Source organism: Leopardus geoffroyi, chromosome B1, assembly GCF_018350155.1.
Source record: "Leopardus geoffroyi isolate Oge1 chromosome B1, O.geoffroyi_Oge1_pat1.0, whole genome shotgun sequence".
Taxonomy (NCBI): Eukaryota; Metazoa; Chordata; class Mammalia; order Carnivora; family Felidae; genus Leopardus; species Leopardus geoffroyi.
In genome coordinates, this window is record NC_059327.1 from 25623618 (window position 1) to 25644839 (window position 21222).

The window sequence follows — 21222 nt, forward strand, 5'->3', positions numbered from 1 at the left end:
GCAGACTCAGTGTCTGGTGAGAGCCCACTTCTTGGTTCATAAAAGACTGTCTTTTTGCTGTGTCTTCATATGGTGGAAGGGGTGAAGAAGCTCTCTGGGGTCTATTTTATAAAGACACTCATCCCATTCAGGAGTGTTCCACTCTTAGGACCTAATCAGCTTCCAAAGATCCCACCTCCTAATACCATCACCTTAGGGGTAGGTTTCAATATATAAGCTTTGGGGTGACCCAAACCATTAGTCTATAGTACCTGGAAAACATTACACTCAATAAAGGATGGATGTTGTTGAGCATTCATCAGAAAGTTAAATCTATTCATTCACTCATTCAGCACATTTTTATTGAGGACACACCCTGTGCCAAGCTCTAAGCAAGGCCTGGTGATACAGTGATGAGCTAAACAGATATGCTTCCTGACTTTCTGAACTGGGCAGGATAGTGGGAGTGGCTGGGAGGCAATGACACAGCCAAACAGAACCATGCATTTTTTTAATATTATATACCCTTCTTTAAAAAATTTTATTTACTTTCGAGAGAGAGAGAGAGAGAGAGCACGAGCGTGGGAGGGGCAGAGAGAGAAGGAGACACAGAATCCGAAGCATAGGCTCCAGGCTCTGAGCTGTCAGCACAGAGCCCAACGTAGGGCTTGAACCCATAAACTGTGAGATCATGACCTGAGCCGAAGTCGGATGCTTAACCGACTGAATCACCCAGGCTCCCCTAAAATTTTTTTTTTATTGAAGTATAATTAACATACAGTATTTATTAGTTTCAGGTATAGGGACCATGCATTCTTTTTTTTTTTTTTTTTAAGTTTTATTTATTTATTTTGAGAAAGACAGAGACAGTATGAGCAGGGGAGGGGCAGAGACAGAGGAAGAGAGAAAGAATTCCAGGCAGACTCTACACTGTCGATGCAGAGCCAGACATGGGGCTCAGACTCATGACACTGCAAGCTCATGACCTGAGCAGAAATCAAAAGTTGGATGCTTAACTGACTGAGCCACCGAGGCGCCCCTAGGGACCATGCGTTCTTGATGGCAAATTGTGACAGGTGTTCTGAAGGGCAATACTTTATCAGGTCACAGAGCGGGGGACTCCACTTCCCAGAGAGTTAACGAGGTCTTCCTGATGACTCACATTGTGGCTGAGGTTGCAAGGATGGCAGCTGACCACTTGGAGAGTGAAGCATGACACGGAAGCGGGATGTGGGAAAGCGTATCTGTTCTGTTGTGTTTCATTTCATGCTCTTGCAGGATCAGGATATTTATTGGTGTGAATTTGGAAGAACTAAATTCCAGCGCTTTTTCTGGCATCTGAGTTGTTACTCTCTGGCATCACAGGGGATGCAGACAATGCAAAGGAGGGAGATTAAGGGGTCTTCAGGAAAGACACCTGGGTGAGGATAATGGAGGCAAATAGGAAGGCACCAATAGGATCCTGGGGTAAAGCCATGAAGCACTGAGCTGAGAGTCAGCAGAGCTGAATTCTATTCCTGGCTAGGAGTTCTAGTTTACAGATGAGAAAACTGGGGTTCAAAAAGATTATGTATTCACCCAGGATATACGCCTAGTAGGTGGTGGAACTTAGACTACAATCCAGGCCTTTTTACCCCAGGTCTTTTGACTACAGCACAAATGGAAGGTTTGAGAAAATAGCTCATAAGTTTCTTTAATAAAGTTCAATGTTATGAAAGATCCCTACAGTGTTTCCTTAACAGCGTAACAGAAGAAGAAGAAGATGAAGGAGAAGAAGGACAAGGAGGAGGAGGAGAGGAGGGAGAGGAAGAAGAAGAGGAAGGAGAAGAAGGAGAAAGAGAAGTGTAAAGTAAGGTAAGCAAGGAGAGGAAAGAGAGACAGAAAGAAAAAGAAAGAAAAGAGAAAAGAAAAGAAGGGGAAAAAATCTTAAATTCTATTTATGACTTTTCAACTTTGGAATGTGTCCAATTTAATTATTTATAGGTGCATTAAAATCCACATCAGAGCGTTCACCAATCGAAGGTTTTGTCTCCATTTCACCGTAAGGGTAAACACTAGAAAGACATGGGACTTCTCCACCATATTATCATAATGGTTATTTCAGCCAATGCTTGGTTATTATCTGTGGCAAATGCAGGGCAAACTGTGGAGGCATGAACCCCACAGAGAGTTCCAAACCGTTCTGAGTCATTAGCTCCAATATCCTCGCAGCTCCGAAAGCAGCCAAGCTGGAGGTCTTTGCTAAGCTTCGTTCCCTTAACCTCTTTCCACGCTATTGTTTTAAGCCTATAGGTTAAGAAATCAAAGACAGCGCAAAGAAACAGTTTACTTTGCCCTCAGGGTAGACAGCAGGTTAAATCACCAAGTTGACATTAACATCTCAGTCTAGGCGATTCCTTGTCCTTTTGTTACTGGCACCAAACCTATTTTTTAAAATGTTTGTTTATTTTGAGAGAGAGAGAGAGAGAGAGAGAGAGAGAGAGAGTGTGGGGGGTGGGCAGAGGGAAAGGGAGAGACAGAATCCCAAGCAGGCTCCTCGCTGATAATGTGATGAGGAGGGGGTTGGTGCCACAAACTATAGATCATGACCTGAGCCAAAATCGAGGGTCGGACGCTTAGCCGACTGAACTGCTCAGGCGCCCCACTTGCAACAAACCTTCCTTTGGTTTCTCCAAGTGTGAGCCAAATATGCTTCTCCTTTGGCATTTCCTTATTCCCTAAACCACAGTGACTGAGGACACTGTTCTTCGTGCCCATGTCTGCTTCGGCTGCCCCGCCCCCACCCCCAACCCCTGCCGGCCACCAGACACACTGTTTTTCTCTTTACATTTTTGTAAGAAATCTAAATGTCTTGTCATTTAAACATAATATCAAAGTCTCCAATGTGTTTATTTCTGTTTCTCTATTAGAAGAAAGGAAGCATGATAAAAATCACGCGCTGTCGTTCTCATAGAATTTCAATATTTTTAAACTAAAATGTTGCTAAGAGGCGCATCTCTCCCGCTCACCAAAAAACCTTAATTTAATAAAAAAAAATGTTTAAAAAATTAGAATCTGGGGTGCCTGGTGGCTCAGTCGGTAGAGCGTGTGACTCTTGTTCTTGGAGTTGTCATTTTTTTTAATGTCTATTTTTGAGAGAGAGACACACACACACACACAGAGCACAAGTGGGTGAGGGGCAGAGAGAGAGGGAGACAAAGAATCTGAAGCAGGTTCCAGGATCTGAGCTGTCAGCACAGAGCCCGATGCGGGGCTCGAACTCACAGACTGCAAGATCATGACCTGAGCCGAAGTCGGACTCTTTACTGACTGAGCCACTCAGGCGCCTGTTGAGGCCCATATTAAATGAGCTTAAAAAAAAAAATAAAAAAGCAGAATCTCCTTTTTTTTTTTTTTTTGCGGAATAAAGACTCAGGACTGACTTTGGAACTTATTATTAGTATTATGTAGCAATAGCTCCTGGGCTCTTTATGGAATAGAAAGAGAAAGTGACTAGAATTGAGATACTCTGAGGTGACTGATACACATACAAACATAAACATCTATGAAAACAGCATGTTAATAGTAGACTTATTTTTATCCAATGTTATAGTAAAACAGAAAGATCTTCTCAACACTGGCCCCAAATTCCATTATTTAAGACTTTTCAAGAGGCATATCTAGGAATGTACAGACCAGAAAGTGCAGTGGCTTTCCAAGACCATAAAGAAAGAAAATAAGGGCAGTTCTTGTTAGCATACAAACTATTTCAAAGAAAACCAGATCCTTTTTTAAGCAGGAAATGACCCTTTTGGGGGGATGAGGCCATTAGAAAACGTTTGTGTTCAGAAATGTATGTCATCTGCGTGTCATGAGATCCCCAGTCTAAGATATAACTCAAGACTGGCTACATTGGGTCCTATCATGGGAGAGTGATCTCATTTACTTAAGAAAAGGAAAGATATTGTTGCCCTTTGGGATGCTAATACTAGATCAGCATACAGACACTTCCCTCATTTCTCTTAACAACTTATCAAGTGTGTATAAACTATGAGGTTATATAAAGTCTATATAGTTCTATAAGGTTTCCAACTACCTTGCAAAGTAGTACTTAATTTACTTCTTCCAAATTCTGTCATTTTTCTACCTTCAAAGGATAATTCGACTTCCTCTTTGGGCTCCGGGGAAGCAGTTCATACTCTCTCACCACCCTGATTTCCTCAAATCTCTCTGGGTCTTTCCCTAAGCTTCCATAGACCAGTGCACTGTAGACATGCCTCCTTAAATCTGTCCTCAGTTGACAGATGCATTCACCCTACGGATGAGTTTTTCCTTCCATATTTTTTATTTTAATCAGTTCCACCTATAAAGCTCTTTACTCACCCCGCCGCCCCCATCTAAATTCTATTCATCTTGCAAAGTTCATTTTGAGGTCATTGCCCCACACCTCGTTCTTCTTGTTCTCCACCTGTGACCTCCTATATCATTTATATTGGTCCCCCTTCATTACTTCCACACCTTGTTTCATTGTTCTTCCCCATTTTACAGTTTTCTTTCTTGCTCTTGCCTTGTCAGTCAGCCCAAAGGTCAGAAACCCCGATTTACACTCATTTTACATCCCTCTTAACCTGTAGGAGTGAGCTTTCCATGTAAGAGGAGCCATATGTGTGTTTTAGAGTCTTTGATGGTTTCCCTGCCAATCTTCGCCAAGAATATATTCAGTCTAAGTCTGTCCTCTTGAGTTTCTTCTCTACCTGGATCGTTCTGTTGCTGTCTATGCTCACAGGATGCCTGAGAGAACAGCAGAAGCTTGTGATTTTAATATAAAGAAGCAGAAAAGGGATTCAGTGGATTAGCATGCTGGTAGATGAATACTGTGCGGTGGACAGATTTCATGGAGACATCTAAGAATTCCATGATATCTTTGTGTGAAAGAAGGAAAAATAAATTGTGTTGAATCCAAGTCATTTCTGGGTCCTGAAACAATTATTACTCGTTCTAAGTTAATCCACTGGCCTTCTGGATTTTATATACTGTATCAGTCTCATAGGCTTGTCCTGCCACAGACACCATGGCTGATGTTCAGGGTGCTGATAACAGCCCAGGTTCTCTGCCCTGGCCAAGCCCACCACACACACCTGGTTCACATCACCACTTTTCTGAGCCAGGGGCCTCATCTGTCCCTTATGCAGTCTCTAACATTACAAGCTCAGTGCTAAGCCGACAGCAAACTGATGGGTTGCCAAAAAAAGTCGGTACAATCTTAGCGCCATTGCAGTGTTGGGTGATGGGCTACTGGGCAGAGCTAAGGCCTAGCAGAGCCAAAGAGTCTGGACACTGCTGATGAGAAACAGTAAGAGCCTGGAAGCTATATCACCCAGAAAAGAGGGTTTCATGGAAAGGGGGGAGCAGCAGGATTATATTCCACCTATATGTGATAGAGGGTAATATGGAAGTAGGCCTTTGTGTAGACGAAAGCTAGGACTCGTGAGGGTAAATTATAAGGAGGCTCAGTAAGTTTATGGATGCGGACAGCAAGCTCCCAACACTGGTAAAATGTATGGACTTGAGTTCAGATAATTAATCAACGTTTTATGGAAGAGGGGCACCTGGGTGGCTCAGTCGGTTGGGCGTCCGACTTCGGCTCAGGTCATGATCTCACGGCCCGTGAGTTCGAGCCCTGCATCGGGCTCTGTGCTGACTGCTCGGAGCCTGGAGCCTGCTTCAGAGTCAGTGTCTCCCTCTCTCTCTGACCCTCCCTCGTTCATGCTCTGTCTCTCTCTGTCTCAAAAACAAATAAATGTTTAAAAAAAAAAAAGATTTTATGGAAGAGCTTCCTGCATTGCATGGGGCTAAAAAGTAGGCGCTTCCTAATGCTGTATACAAATTACTCTAACTCTGAGATCCTTTGAGTGTTATTACAATTTTCAATTAACTTATGTCTTTTCAGGGGATGTGGTCACTGTAAACAAATAAGATTCCAGCTTCTGATATGAAGATAAATCAAGATTTCATGAAAGGGCAGGACTTAGAAGGTGGGGGTGGTGCATGGGAAGGTTTGCCCAATATCGGTCTTGATATCTTCCTTGGAGTAGTTTTTCTTGAGAACATGGTGGTTATGCAGAAGGCAATACTGACTTTGTTCCCTCCTTCCCAGTATACCACTCGATACATTAACCAGATTTAAGGTATTTGAAAACCTCTAAAAGTTTGAAAAACACCGATCAGTTGCTTTAAATGTGTCCAGCCTTCTCTTCATGTCAACTTACAACAGATAGGAGTGGCAAATAATTAAACTTTTGGGGGGAATTGTTCTTTGCAGAAAAAGTGCCATTTGCTATTTTTATACATACTATCACATTTATTCTCTAAATTAATTCCATCAGAGAAGCATCAGTATTCCAATTTTACAGTGGACAGAGTTGGGGAAAGCAAGATGCTTACACAAGTTCACACACCCATCAAGTTGTGGAGCTTGTCTCTGAATCTAGGCCAGCGCCAGCCATATATCCTGCATATTCTGGGAAGACAGAAGGCAACGTTTAGAGATGCCCCTTACTTCTGAAAGGAATGGCTTGGCTTTAGAAGGATAGAGCAGTATTTGCTTAGCAGACAAGAACTCCCGCTTTGGCACTGGTGTGAAGTTGACTATCACCTCTAGTCTCTAGAGTGCCCTTCAGCAAGTTCATTCATTTCTCTAGGTCTCTGTATCCTTGTTTGACAAATGGGGGTGCTGATAGTACCTTCCTCGTGGGATGTGATTAATAGTAAATGAAAGAACACATAGAAAGCACCTAGCATAGCACGAACATAGAAAGTTAAGTTCCAGACATTATGAAGAATATATATTCTTTTTCACCTTATAGCTCTCTACTCAGAAGGTTGCTGGTGGGGGTCAGAAGACACTAGTGTAGAGCTAGGTTATAGGGAAACAGCAGAGGAGAGAGAGACAGGACAAGCAGATTGTTCCTTGGAAGTTAGGTTTATCTGGTAACAGTAGCACTCTTACTGGCTGTAATGGATTCCTCTGTCAAAGGAATCCTCTCCCTACCTCTCCCTCAGTGCCTCACACAGTGCTCACATGCTCACTGTCCCATTCACTCAGGTAGCTGGTCTCATTTGGAGGAAGAAAAGAGCACACCGCTTAGAAAAGGCAGTAATTTACCACTTACACAAAGTACAGACTGGGGTGATAAACAGCTTGGTGATCATGATGAATGGTATTGTTCCCAGGACTTCAAGGCAAAGTACAGACTACACTCACGATGAAGGCAACAGTAGGTCAGAGCTGCTCGAATGACTTAGACACATTCCCCTGTGGGAAGACCCCATTTTGCAGAGAAAAAAGCAGATGCAAAACTCCGAGCCAATGAGGGGCATGCTTGGCACCAGGAAAGGAAATGTTTAAATTATATTCTGGAGGTAATTCAGTAGCTCGAGCTACCGGTGAAGCAATTTGAGGTGTTCCCTTCCATCGGAAAGACCTAGATGCTCTTATATTTCTTTCGACGCCCCCTTCCCACCGGTCAAACCTCTTATTTCACTTCCCTTCACCTTCTTACAGTAACTGGGATTTAACCATACTGTTTCTGCTAACAGTGCCTGCCTTGTAATCCAGTTGTAACTTGGGCTGGCACTTAAAATGACATATTGCTGTCCCCGAAGCTCCTTTGCTAACTTAGGAGCAGCGCCCCTGACTTTTGTAGCTTTTCAAGGCAAATGAGAAACATGCCTTATTCATTCATTCATTCATTCATTCATTCATTCATTCATTCAATTTAATTTATTATTTGCCTCTCCACTCTACCTTCTTGAGTTGCAGTCCAGGCATAGAAAGAGGGCAACCAAACTCACTCGGTTGACGTGCTTTTAGTGCCCTTCTGAAGCCGGAATGAGAATGAGGCTCCTCTTCCTGGGGGACCATGCCTGCAGCATCTTCGTGCAGCAAGGTTAACACTAACTTGATGTTTTTAACCTTCAAATAGATAGGGAGAGGGTTTGATCAATAAACCCAGGCACTGGCAAACTCAGCAGAAGTATTGAGAATTGGGTGGAGAACAGGGCTTGCCCTCTGCTGCTTCCCTTCCTTCTCCTTTCTGCTCACCTGAGGTCTGGGAGAGCATGCAGGGTCAGTAAGGCTTTCATAATTGCCCTTCTTCATTTTCCAGGAATCGTGGTCTTTCTCTCTCTCCAGACACTTGCACGATCATACACCTCTTTCTCGGAAGTCACATTTAGTGAGGCGTAATTTCTATATAGTAAATTCACCCTTTTTAGGTATTGCAGATCTATGAATCTTGGCAAACACCTGCAGTCTTGTGACCACCACCACAATCAGGATACAGAATACTTTCATCACCCCAAAAGGTTTCTTCATACCCCTTTGGAGTCAACCCCTTCCTGCCATCTCTAGCCCCTGGCAATCGCTCATCTGTCCCTCTAGTTTTGCCTTCTCTGGAATATCATATTAGGAGAATCATACACCACGTAGTATTTTGTGTCCGGCTTCTTTCACTTAGTGTAAGGCTTTTGAGATATATCCGTGTAGCTCCATGTAGTAGCAATTTGTTTTGTTTTGTTTTTTTACTTCTAAGTAGTATTCCATGACATGGATATTCGAAAATTTGTTTACCCATCCACCAGGAGATGGATATTTGATTAGTTTGTGCATTTTGGTGATTTTGAATGGAAATTGATTTCAAAAGGTTTTTTTTTTTTTTTTTTTTTTGCAAGTTAGGTCAATATTGTTTTTTAGTAACTTACCATAACTTACTCATGTAACAATTAGCAACTATACTTTCGGTTTGATTTGATACTAAGAAATTATCTTTTAGGGTGCCTGGGTGGCTCAGTTGGTTAAGCAGCTAACTTCGGCTCAGGTCATGCATGATCTCATGGTTTGTGAGTTCTACCCGACGGCAGGCTCTGTCCTGACAGCTGGAGCCTGGAGTCTGCCTCGGATTCTGTGTCTCCCTCTCTCTCTGCCCCTCTGCTGCTCATGCTCTGTCTCTCTCTCTCTCTCCCTCTCTCTCAAAAATTAAACATTAAAAGAAAAATTTTTTAAAAAGAAATTACCTTTTGCCTTTTCAGCTGAAGCATTTGTTCCAAAATATGATCATAACCAGGGCAGGCTGGCCATGGGAACTTGTCACAGATGTTTCAACAGGCAGCCTTCTTTCTGTACTTGCCATTCAAGGCCTATGACTTTCCACTTGGAGAGTAGAGCACTACCTCTTATCCCTATCTGAACAGGCAAATGTACTGCTGGCCAAAGGGACTGAGAAGGCGGCCATTATAGCTGCCCAAGGTCCAGCAGTTCCTTTTGCAATAAGGCCATGATGTCAATAATTGTATGTGAACAGATTGTCAAGTTCCTCCATAGGAAACTAGGGGCTCAACTTTATTTTTTTTTTTTTTTTAATTTTTTTTTTCAACGTTTATTTATTTTTGGGACAGAGAGAGATAGAGCATGAACGGGGGAGGGTCAGAGAGAGGGAGACACAGAATCGGAAGCAGGCTCCAGGCTCTGAGCTGCCAGCACAGAGCCCGATGCGGGGCTCGAACTCACGGACCGCGAGATCGTGACCTGGCTGAAGTCGGACGCTTAACCGACTGCGCCACCCAGGCGCCCCTAGGGGCTCAACTTTAATTCTTCAAACTCTGTTACATATTGAAAATTTCATACCTGAGAAGGAAGAAGAGCAGTACGTATAAAGACATCAAATTGCCAAGATGTGTTAAATGCTGATTTATCATATAGCGAATGCACTTAAAATGGAATTTGTGTTTTAGATACATTCGCCTCAGGCATCATAGTGTTACAACATGCCGTGGTATTGTGGTATCATGTTGCAAAACTATCCCTGTTGAAACTTCCCTCTCTCTCTAACCTCCTTCTTTTCCCAGAAAGGGGGGGGGGGGGGAGGAGAGAAAAAGGGGTTAGGGAGTGGAGAAGAAGGAAGTAGAAAACTTAGGTCTTAATACAGCACTTTTTATCTTAGAATCTCAAAAGTTGTTTTCAGAATCAACCCGCTTGCCAGAATCAACCTGATTGCCAGGACAGGGGAAACTAGGGAGGAAGTAGAAAGAATTTTTGTGGAGAACCACAATGTGGCGGTTAATTTCATGTGTCAACTTGGCTGGGCCATGGGTTACCCAGATATTTGGTCAAACATTATTCGGGATGTTTCTGCTGAAAATATTTTTTGAATGAGATTAACATTTAAATTTGTGGACTGTGAGTAGAGTGTATTACTTCCATAATGCCGGTGGGCCCCGTCCAGTCAGTTGAGGCCTGAATAGAACACAGTCTTGACCTCAGGAACAAGAAGAAATTCTGCCAGCCGACTGCCTCTGGATTTGAACTGCAACTTTGCCCCTGAGTCTCCAGCCTGCCATGCAGATTTTCGATTTATCATACTTCCACAATTACAGGGGCCAATTCCTTAAAATCTCTCTCTTTCCCAACCCCTTCTCTTTCCACACACACACACACACACACACCCTGTTGGTTCTGTTTCTCTGGACAACCTTGACTAACACACGCCACAAGTCAGTGGCAGATTGAGTGCAGTGGTTGATGACAGAGGCTCTGGAGCCAATTATCTGACCTCAAATGAAGGCTCTGTCAATCATCAGCTGGGTTCAGTTTCCTCATCTGGGAGGCAAGTCTACCCCCCTTGTGGAAATGTGAAGGCACAAGGGCTCTGGGAACCCAGCTGCAATCATCATTATAATTAATATCTGAGTCTGAGTGGCACTTTTTTAAAAATTGGCCCAGGTTTGCAAAGAAATGTACTGTTTCTAGAAGCCTTGAATATGGCAGTGTTCACAAGTTTTGGGATGACCGAACAGTTATATCTAGGTAAGCCTTTCTATCAAGATTTATCTACTTGTTATCAAGTACTTACAATGCAGAGTTTTACCTAAATTCAATCCACCAAACAAACACACAGTGAACATTATTATCCCAATTTTATAGGTAAAGAAACAGGCAGAGAGGTGAAGAATGTCACCTGAGGTCACACAATAAGGCAATAGCACAGACCTTGGGGGACTTGTCACCACAACGTCAAACTGAAAGCAAGACACACACGCCCATACACACGCACACATGTGCACACATGCACAAAAACTCCTGAAGAATCACAAAACTTCCACAGTTGGGAAAATATTAAAGACAATTTATTCCAACCCTCTCTCAAGCTGTTAATCTCTTCCCTAGCATCCGCTTAAATGAGCACTGAGCCTCAGCTAAATATTTTCTGTCCAGGAACCCAACGGCTACTGAAGCAGCTATTTCTATTTTTGGATAGCTCTAAATGCATCACTTTGTTGTTTTGTTTGCTTCTTATACAAGCCCAGTCTATTTACCAATGTCTCCTCCCCTTCGGCGACAATCCTGTACCTGGGAGCCAGGCAGGCTATTTGCACACGGGTATGTGCTCCCCTTGTCCAATTCATCTTAATTTGAATGATCTATGTGGCAGAGTAATTTTGAAATATCAAGTAGTTTTGTTGGTGCGTTTACACATTTCTATGTACCTGCCTTGTCCTTCCTTCATAAATCACCTGGGACATTTCTGTCTACTGCCTCAAGGAAAGGAAAATAGTGGAAGACTGAGGACACAGCCAATTCTGGGACAGAGCAGAAGGAGCGTTGCATTGGAAGGAACTTTTCAGGTACCAGTGAGGACACCGGTGTGCCTGATGACGAGGGCCTCTCCGGGATGCCGGCCCAGATGGGAAATGTCCAAGGACTAGATGAATCCCAGACTCCACAGTGCCCTAGACACAACAATGGGGCATGAAACAAAATTTCAGTTGGGTGATAGAAGAATCTAGTTATAGTCCTTGCTCAACGGAGTGTACCGAATGAGATCTACATCGGCTTTAATTCCTCAATGAAAAGAAACTAGAGAAAATGATTCTCTGCCTTGGGAACAGTCTTATCCCTGGAAGGGTCTGGATAGAAGGGCGGGAAATCATGGTCCCAAGAAAATACCCTGAGAGTCATGGGCACATATGTTTATCTTATGTTGGTTCCTCAGCTCATTCCATCCAGCTGTCAATATTTCTTCAAAAAAAATTTTGGTAAGGGCTTGGTGCATGCCAGCAATGTGCCGATCACTGGAAAATCAAAGACAAGGGAGCTTGTTACCAGGAGGAGAACTAAAATGTGAGCAAGCACGCAGGAATGACAAAATTAAATTGGTTTAAAAACATGTAAGATGGTCTCAGTTTCCTTTCCTCTTAAAGGATCTGCTTAAAGGAAGTTACCTGAATTTTTATTTTTAAAAGTGATTATTATTAAGTAGCCAAGGTGCTATTGAATCTATCTCTTGAACCTCGTGAGACCCTGCAAGAGACCGTCAGGGAGTAGAAATTATAGAGAGCTGAACTTTACAATCGTTGGGATCACCCTGTGGAGTGCAACTCCACTCATAGTTCACAGGCAGGCAGGCTAGGCAGTGTTTGGCTTTCTTGCTGGTGATTGTGGCCTTTTGTAGGACAATGTAAAGGAATGAACTAGATAACATTATTGAGCAGTGGTGCTCTGTGCTTGACACGTATTATTTTATTTCATCCTAGCAACAACCAATGAAATAAGTACCATTGTTAACTTGTATTATTGATAAGGAAATAAAAGCTTAGAAGGTAAAGTAACATACACAGGTAGTTAGGGGTAGTGCAAAAATTCAAGTCCAAGTCTGATCCAGAACAAAATCATTTACCTGCTATATATTATTGCTCCCTAAAAAAATGCAGAACAGGCATTTGAAAACCCAAAGAGTTATACATCAGTCCTTCTGGACTAGTATCCTTCTGGATCTATTATGAATGCCAGTATCATGAGTAACAGACTTCTCAAGGATCTCATTTTTTACTAGTTTGGGAATTAGTCATATGGCCCAACCACCTTTAAGAGAAGGACACAAATAATTACTTTAAAACTTGAGACAGTTTAACCAAATTACTCAGGAAAAGGGCAATCCGGTTTTAAACAAAGACAAGCTGAAACTCTGCAAAATGTTCTTATGTTAGCTACTTGACTATTAAGATTCTCTTAATAAAGTTTTAAACTGTCATAAAAAAAAAAACTTGGAACATTATCTGGGTTTGGGAACTACGAAGTCAGTGATTCTTCTGGGATTATCTCTTTTGAATTAGCGCAAGTCATGGCATGCCAAGAAAATTACTCTCCAAAGCACAAGAAACACGTCTAGTGTGGCTGGTACCCTTGTTTACATAACAGTGTTTATGCTGTATGCATAGATACACATCCACACACTGTATACACACACATTTCAGGCACACCAGTTGAGAGGTTTTTGTGGTTTGCCATTCTTCCATTGCTTCCAAGAGACCAGAGTTAGCCCTGTCTTCATTCTATGACTCTCCTGTTCCAATCTGAGACTATATTTGCCTTGGCTTTTTCCTTTTGTGTGGAATCCACACTGATGATCTCACAGCAGGCTGCATTCAGTATTGCACCTCCTTCTCCTCTCCAACAATTTCCCATCACCCCTCATTATCACTGTTTTCACGTGCTCTGTAGATTTGTTTCCTGGACAAATGTCCAGGCAGTGATGAGGTTAGTCACGTACCGCTAGAGTAATGACACCATAAAGAAGGTGGGGGGGGGGGTGCCCAAGGGTGGTGCCTGCTGTAAGACGTCATAGGAACATGGGGGAGGGGGATGGGAAGAGCTAGCTATTACGGCACAAGGGATATTTCCCAGGAGAGATGGTATCTGATCAGGATCTCATAGAATGAGTAATAGCTGTTCCCAAGAAAGTGAAACCACATGGAAGGGCAGGGAAGAGTCTGGACCGAAGTATGCACCACCTCATTTATTTTAGAGACCCTTACCTTTGAGCGAGCTCCTGCTTCACCCCACTGCCTGCTGCCACAGTGTGGACGCTACCAGGGGAAGATCGAGGAAGCCATCTTTGAAACAGACAAAATGCCTTCTGACCTCTGACCTCAGTTAAGCTCTAACTTCTCTGTCTGTGCCTTCCGGAAACAGTGCCTTGTGGTAGAAAACACATAGGCAGCTTTTTTCCTCCACATGCCTTGCAGGGTAGGCTCGCCCTGGGTGGTGCCGGTTGTAACTATCACCACGGAATCCCCTCCCCCGCCCCATTTTTTAAAAAGTTTATTTATTAATTTTTAAGAGAGAGATTGATAAAGAGCATGTGAGCCCACGCAATAGTTCAGAGCCTGATGCGGGGCTCCAACCCAAGAGTCAAACGCTTAACGGACTGAGCCACCCAGGCGCCCCGGAATTCCCTTTATCTGGACTAGATGAGACGTGAGATCTACCAGTGGTGCATTTAATCAAAGAACTGCCCTTAGGACTTTCCTTATTTAGCGAAACTATTGTTGACAAATCAAAACTGCAAGCACGCTCACACCCACGATTTATTCAAGGTATGATACTAAGTATAAGTAACAGCTTCTTTCCAGAAATCTTTGGCTCCAGAAAAGAGAGTTCAGATGTCTGGTGGTTTCATAAACATCTTCGATTAAAAGTCATGTTAGCACAGTTTCTGCGGGATCGGATTTCACACGAGACAGCGCCCAGTGGGGCATGTATAATTTCCATGTATATAATTTTTCCCTCTAATGTGCACACACTTAGAAATGTCTTTTTCCTGCATTAAATAAGAAACACAAATTTTAATAACACACTTCCTGAATAAAAACTTTAGAAAGTTTGCTGCTAAGTTTGATGTTTGGAAGATTAATAATTTTAGAGCTCACATGTCAGTGTTAAGATTTGCTGGTAGCCCTCATCAGGTCTACATAATACAGTTTTGTGTAGTGACATGGGCACTGCCTTACACAGTGTTGTGACATGAGTCCATGATATTCAGCACATTTTGGAGCAAAAGCATGACACTAAGACCCTTTCTGACAGGCTCCCATTTTGCCCCTTGCCGTATTACAATGGGGACATTGTTTTTCCAAGTCTGTCATGAGACCAGCACTATCAGATTATGGCTTGATAGCTATTTATCACTTTGGGTTGATGTAAAAACCAGGCATTTCTAATCACTTACAGCTTAGGAAGACCACAATGTTATCAGAGAAGAAAGTTTTAAAGAAATATTAAAAAAATTTTTTCACAAACATTTTAAGTAAACTCTTGAAGAAATCTGGCTTCCCACTCAAATATTTGGCGAAATAATACACTAAGCAGTTAAATTTGATCACTTTTCTAAACACCTTCTGTTTTATATATTTAATGTGGAGAGGGCCAGAGGCCACAAAGAATTTCACTGTTCCTTCCAGGATTTATCACAAATACCTTGTGTTTTACTTCTAGGAGATATTACAAAGAAAAGCTGGGACAAGATAAGAAAGAGGTCTTAGCTGATTCTATTACATCTGATGCATTAGTCAATTGATTGAAATGATCAGATAGCAGATGTACCTCAGCGCAAAGGAAGTAATCCCCTGAAAGCTAGAGACAAGTGTTGGGTGAGAGAGGGGATCACACCATGAGGACTTTGCCCGCCCCCTGAGTAACAGCCTTCTGTCCTGCGCGGCCATCATAAGCATCCTTTGAACACCTCAAACCTAATGTTCATACAATGAGGGTTAATTATCTTCCCATTGTCTGCTTCTCCTACCAGACTGTGAGCTCCCTCATGCCAACCATATATTATTTAAAGTGTTTTCCCAAATCCTGGCCAGACTAGATGCTCAATAAGCATTTTGCAGGAAGGAATGAAGGGAGGGAGGGAGGGAGGAAGAAGGAAAGAAGGGAGGGGTGAAGGGATGGAGGCAGGGAGGGAGTGAAGAAGAGAGAGGCAAAAGTTCACATATAATGTTTAAAAAGGTATTGGTCAAAGTAAAACATGTATTTAGTTTGAGGAGCCATTTTATTAAGAACCAAGTATGATTTACTCAGAATTAAAACACAAGTTATAGGGGTGCCTGGGTGGCTCAGTCAGTTAAGCATCTAACTTTGGCTTGGGTCATGATCTTGCAGTGTGTGAGCTCAAGCCCAGCTTTGGGCTCTGTGCCTGGAGCCTCCTTTGGATTCTGTGTCTCCCTCTCTCTATGCTCCCACCCTGCTCATGCCGTACCTCTCTCTCTCTCTCAAAAATAAACATTAAAAAAATAAATTTAAACACAAATTATAATTTAACAGGTACTATGGGCCTTTTGTAATGAAAAGTAAACACAATACCTTTTAAAAGGCTTTCAAGTACTAAATATAAACTAAACTGATGAGATTTTTCAATCTCAAGAATTACCCAGGGTAGGAGCTTTGTGAAGAGTTAACAGGCAAAAAGAGAGAGATTGCTTACAGGAGGCCAAGTGGATTATTTGCATAAATATTAGTCACTACAAACTTCCAAAGGGTTTTAAAAGTGAACAAAGAAAACAGCCTTAAGGGAAACAAAAGCAAAAATGAACTATTGGGACCTCATCAAAATAAAAAGCTTCTGCACAGCAAAGGAAACAGTGAGCAAAACTAAAAGGCAACCGATGGAATGGAAGAAGATATTTGCAAACTACATATCAGATAAAGGGTTAGTATCCAAAATCTATAAAGAACTTATCAGACTCAACACCCAAAAATTAAACAATCCAGTGAAGAAATGGGCAAAAGACATGAACAGACACTTTTCCAAAGAAGACATCCAGATGGCCACTGACACACGAAAACATGCTCAACATCACTCATCATCAGGGAAATACAAATCAAAACCACAATGAGATACCACCTCACACTGGTCAGAATGGCTAACATGAACAACTCAGGCAACAACAGATGTTGGCGAGGATGCAGAGAAAGAGGATCTCTTTTGCACTGCTAGTGGGAATCCAAACTGGTGCAGCCACTCTGGAAAACAGTATGGAGGTTCCTAAAAATATTAAAAATAGAACTGCCCTATGACCCAGCAATTGCACTACTAGGTATTTATCCAAGGGATACAGGTATGCTGTTTCAAAGGGGCACATGTACCCCAATGTTTATAGCAGCACTATCAACAATAGCCAAAGTATGGAAAGAGCCCAAATGTCCATCGATGGATGAATGGATAAAGAAGATGTGGTGTATATATACAATGGAGCATTACTCAGCAATCAAAAAGAATGAAATTTTGCCATTTGCAACTATGTGGATGGAACTGGAGGGTATTATGCTAAGCAAAATTAGTCAGTCAGAGAAAGAGAAATATCATATGACTTCACTCATATGAGGACTTTAAGACCCAGAACAGAGGAACATAAGGGAAGGGAAGCAAAAATAATATAAAAACAAGGAGGGGGACAAAACATAAGGGACTCCTAAATATGGAGAACAAACAGGGAGTTACTAGAGGGGTTGTGGGAGGGGGGATGGGCTAAGGGGGAAGAGGGGATGGGTAAGGGGCATTAAGGAATCTGCTCCTGAAATCATTGTTGCACTATATGCTAACTAGCTTGGATATAAATTTAAAAAAGAAAAAAAAAAAAAAAAAAGAAATCAGCCTTATGTATTATACTTATATATTATGAAAACAAACTATTGTAGTAAGTCTTACTGATGAGTGGTTGATTGAATTCTTTGTCAATGGAGTTTTTTCTTTTCTTTTTTAACATGGATAATGTACATATGTTGGTTAATCATTAGAGGACTCCTAGTCTTCGTCTTTGTTCTACTCCTTAAACAAGAAGTTGTAAATCCTTGGGGTTTCCTTAGAGTTATCTAAGGTAAAGTCCAAAGTTTAAGGTAGTGTTCTATACACCATAAACCTTGCTACCATGGTACCCCTAACGGAGGCAAAGATTCAAAGGAAAGGACCTGATGTTCTGGCATAGTCTTTACTCTGCCTGACTTCAACCTATTTCTTTAAAGATTCCTCATACTTGGCTTTTTACCCCATGACCTATTTAGACTTTTTTTTTTTAATATATTTTTTTTTTATTTGAGAACAGTTTCAGATGAGAAAACTTGCAACAACAGTACAGAGAGTTCCCATACACCCTGTACCCAATTTCCCTTATTATTAGCATTACATTAGCAAGTTCATTTGTTATAATTAATGAACCAATATGGATACATTATTGTTAACTAATAATAATGTAGTTTACTCAGATTTCCTTAATTTTTACCTAATATCCATTTCTGTTCCGGGATTCTGTCCAGGATACCCTGTGATATTTAGTTGTCAAATTTTCTTAGGCTCTTGTTGACTTTAACAGTTCCTCAGACCTTCCTTTGATCATTTTGAGGACTGGTGGTCAGATATTTAATAGAACTTCCCTCAGTTGGGGTCTGTCTGATGTTTTCCTCATGGTTAGACTGGGGTTATGGGTTTCTGGTAGGAAGACCACAGATAAAGGGCACCTCCCATCACATCATATCCAGAGAACATACTAATCAATATTATCATTGTTGCTGTTGACCTTGCTCTCCAGGCTGAGGTGCTGTTTATCAGTTTTCCCCACCACAAAGTTACACTTCTCCACTCTTTTCCATACTATACCTTCTGGAAGGAAGTCACTCAAGCACAACCCATATTTGAGAAGTGGACACTCAAGTTCCACCTCCGTGAAAGCAGAGTACAGAAATTATTTGGGGGGCGCCTGGGTGGGTCAGCGGGTTAAGCGTCCAACCCCAGCTCAGGTCACAATCTCATGGTTCATGGGTTCAAGCCCCGCATCAGACTCTGCGCGGATAGCTCAGAGCCTGGAGCCTGCTTCAGATTCTGTGCCTCCCTCTCTCTCTGCCCCTCCCCTGCTCATGCTCTGACTCTCTTTCTCAAAAATAAATAAACATTAAAAAAGTGTTTTTGAATAAAAAAAGAAAAAAGAAAAAAAGAAATTATTTGGAATTATTGAGATTTGTCTTTTTCCAATTTATTTATTCAATCATTTATTTATAGTAGCATAAACTTATGGATATGTTGTTTCTTTTTACTTTAGATTATAATCCAATTCTACTTTATTTTGTTGCTCAAATTGTTCTAATTTTGGCTTCAATTAGGAGTTCTTTCAGTTGGTTCCTGTGTCCCTTTGACATACCCCTATCATCGTGGGGTTTTGTTTGGGGGTTTCTTTTTTCTCTAGAATTTTTTTGTTTTTTTTTTTAAACTTTCTGGCACTATAAAATACTCCAGGTTCATCTTGTGTGTTTCCTGTCATGGTCCTAGAATCAGCCATTTCTCCAAGGAGTCCTGGTTCCTTTTATTGGAGAATGCTATAAGAAACCAAGATTTGAGTTCTAGGTGTGCTGGCTTCTAGGTCCTCTCAAGCTGACAGAGCAAGGAAATATATGTGCATGTTCTAACTCCTATCTGTACACATGTCTATAAATATTTGCACATACATATGTACCAGAAGTACATCCAGATACATCTATACCTATATTCAGCTAAACATAAGTTCATACAGTGTTTCCATGTGAATGTGAATGTGAATCCACTAACACAGGGATCATTCTAGCCTTCTCCCTTTGCTTATCTGTCAACTCTCCTTCCGACAGTGAGAAAGCTGATTCCCATCATTGGTTATCCATTCACTTACTTGTTCATTTCCACTATGTTTAGCAGTAACTCTTGGTAATCTGCACTCCTGTGGAAAACAACTTTATCAACTAAAGCACAAAGCTTACATACTAGCACAAAGCTTACACACAGATTCCTTTGTGTTTGGTCTTACAGATGCCACTCATTTCCAAAGTTACTAAGGTCAGTGCCACCCCCCATCGTCTCCGCCCCACCCTCAGCACACATACCCTCAGTGAATTTGTCACACATTTGCTTTCTGCATCCCATCCCTGGGATCCCTCACTGCCCAGATGATTTTTTAAAATCTGCCTACATTCATGTTCATGCTTGGTACAGATTTATTTTAATATTAAAATAATGTTTTAAATTACTTAACAACCAGCAAAACTGATAAACCACAGAGATTTATTAATCCAACAAATATTTTCCCAGTGCCTCCCTTGTGTTAGGACTTATAACTGTCACCCTTTATCTTGGAGTTCCCTTGGGGCATCCCTGGTGTCTCCCTGCATAACCGAGGCATATGCATGTCAGCTTAGGAAGCACGAACCAAGGAAATTGGATTGTGATATTTATGGCCACATCTCTAAAATTCTAGGACTCTTTAGATTGGTGTAACCACATCTCCCTCAGCGGTTCCAGAGTCTGCAAAACGAGTCTATTTGGAGAACTGCATTTACATAAGGTGAGAATTTTTTTTTTTTTTTTCTTACTGCTCTTTTGCTCCTAGAGAGAAAGTAATTTAAACTGCAGGGGAGGATAATAGCCACCAAAGTCAACTACTAGCTTTTGTCTAACACATATGCCATCAGTACAACTTAAATTATAATCCCCTTTGTCATTCTGGGTTTGCTGAAAACAACAATTAAGTTGCTCTACACTTTCAAGGGATCTATATTGTTGTTTTATGGGCTTTATTTTTTGCACCCACCACATTATCCAAACAGCTAATGAAGTTGCATGTGTAAAATTATGCCCATAAAGGATGAAAAGGCAATGGTTGGTTGTTGCTCTTATCTTTGGGGGTGGTGATGGGAAAGAGGACTTGCTGGCATTAGCAAATTCACAAATGGATTCGCTTCCTTAAGGGCATTAATGCTTTGTAACTCTTTCTGACTTAATCTTGCCTGACTCTTTGGATGACCATCTACCCCATGGTTGTCTAAGTTTGTCCCCAGTGGGGGATGCTTATTTCTAACACTGCCACAAAACGTCGAGGACTTTGTAGGAGAATGCTCTAGACTTGTATGATTGAGTAAAAAAGTTGAAAAGATGAAAATCTTAACACTTACTAAGACACTGGGCTCTATCTTTTGATGTGCAAAACGGTCACTTTGAGGAATGGAAGCTCTCTTTGGGGTGGAGTCTCCCCTGTGGTGGGAGGACTGTTCAGTAGGACCTTTCAACATGTTAGTTATAAAACAAATGACTGCCCCTTGTCAAAGGGACACTGGAACCTAGAAAAGGAATCCAGGGACTGATGCTTCAGGTGATGCTATTAGGTGCTTGGCAATGGTGAGCAGATATTCAATGGGGAATAGATATATCTATTATAAAAAGATAGAAAATGGTGTCCCCCAAAACTTTCCAGAATATTACTTTTGTTCATTGGAGGTATGTTAACTTTGTTGTCTAAACATTTGCTTTTAAAAAATTAGGAGCAAGAACCAGCTTCATCAGGAAAAACAAGCTTACCTGAACCTCTGTTCATTTGGGGCTGGACGGAATAAGAAAAGGAATGGCCGGGCCT

General features: G+C 41.6%; 1 long non-coding RNA gene across 1 annotated transcript in view; it reads right to left on the reverse strand.

Annotated features, from left to right (window-relative positions):
- Positions 1 to 7678: 7678 nt before the first annotated feature.
- The window catches only part of LOC123586402, a 39221-nt gene continuing 25677 nt past the window's right edge, over positions 7679 to 21222 (reverse strand). The window contains exon 3 of the long non-coding RNA XR_006706779.1: positions 7679 to 7933. This is a non-coding gene — a long non-coding RNA (uncharacterized LOC123586402). The remainder of the gene's footprint in view (positions 7934 to 21222) is intronic.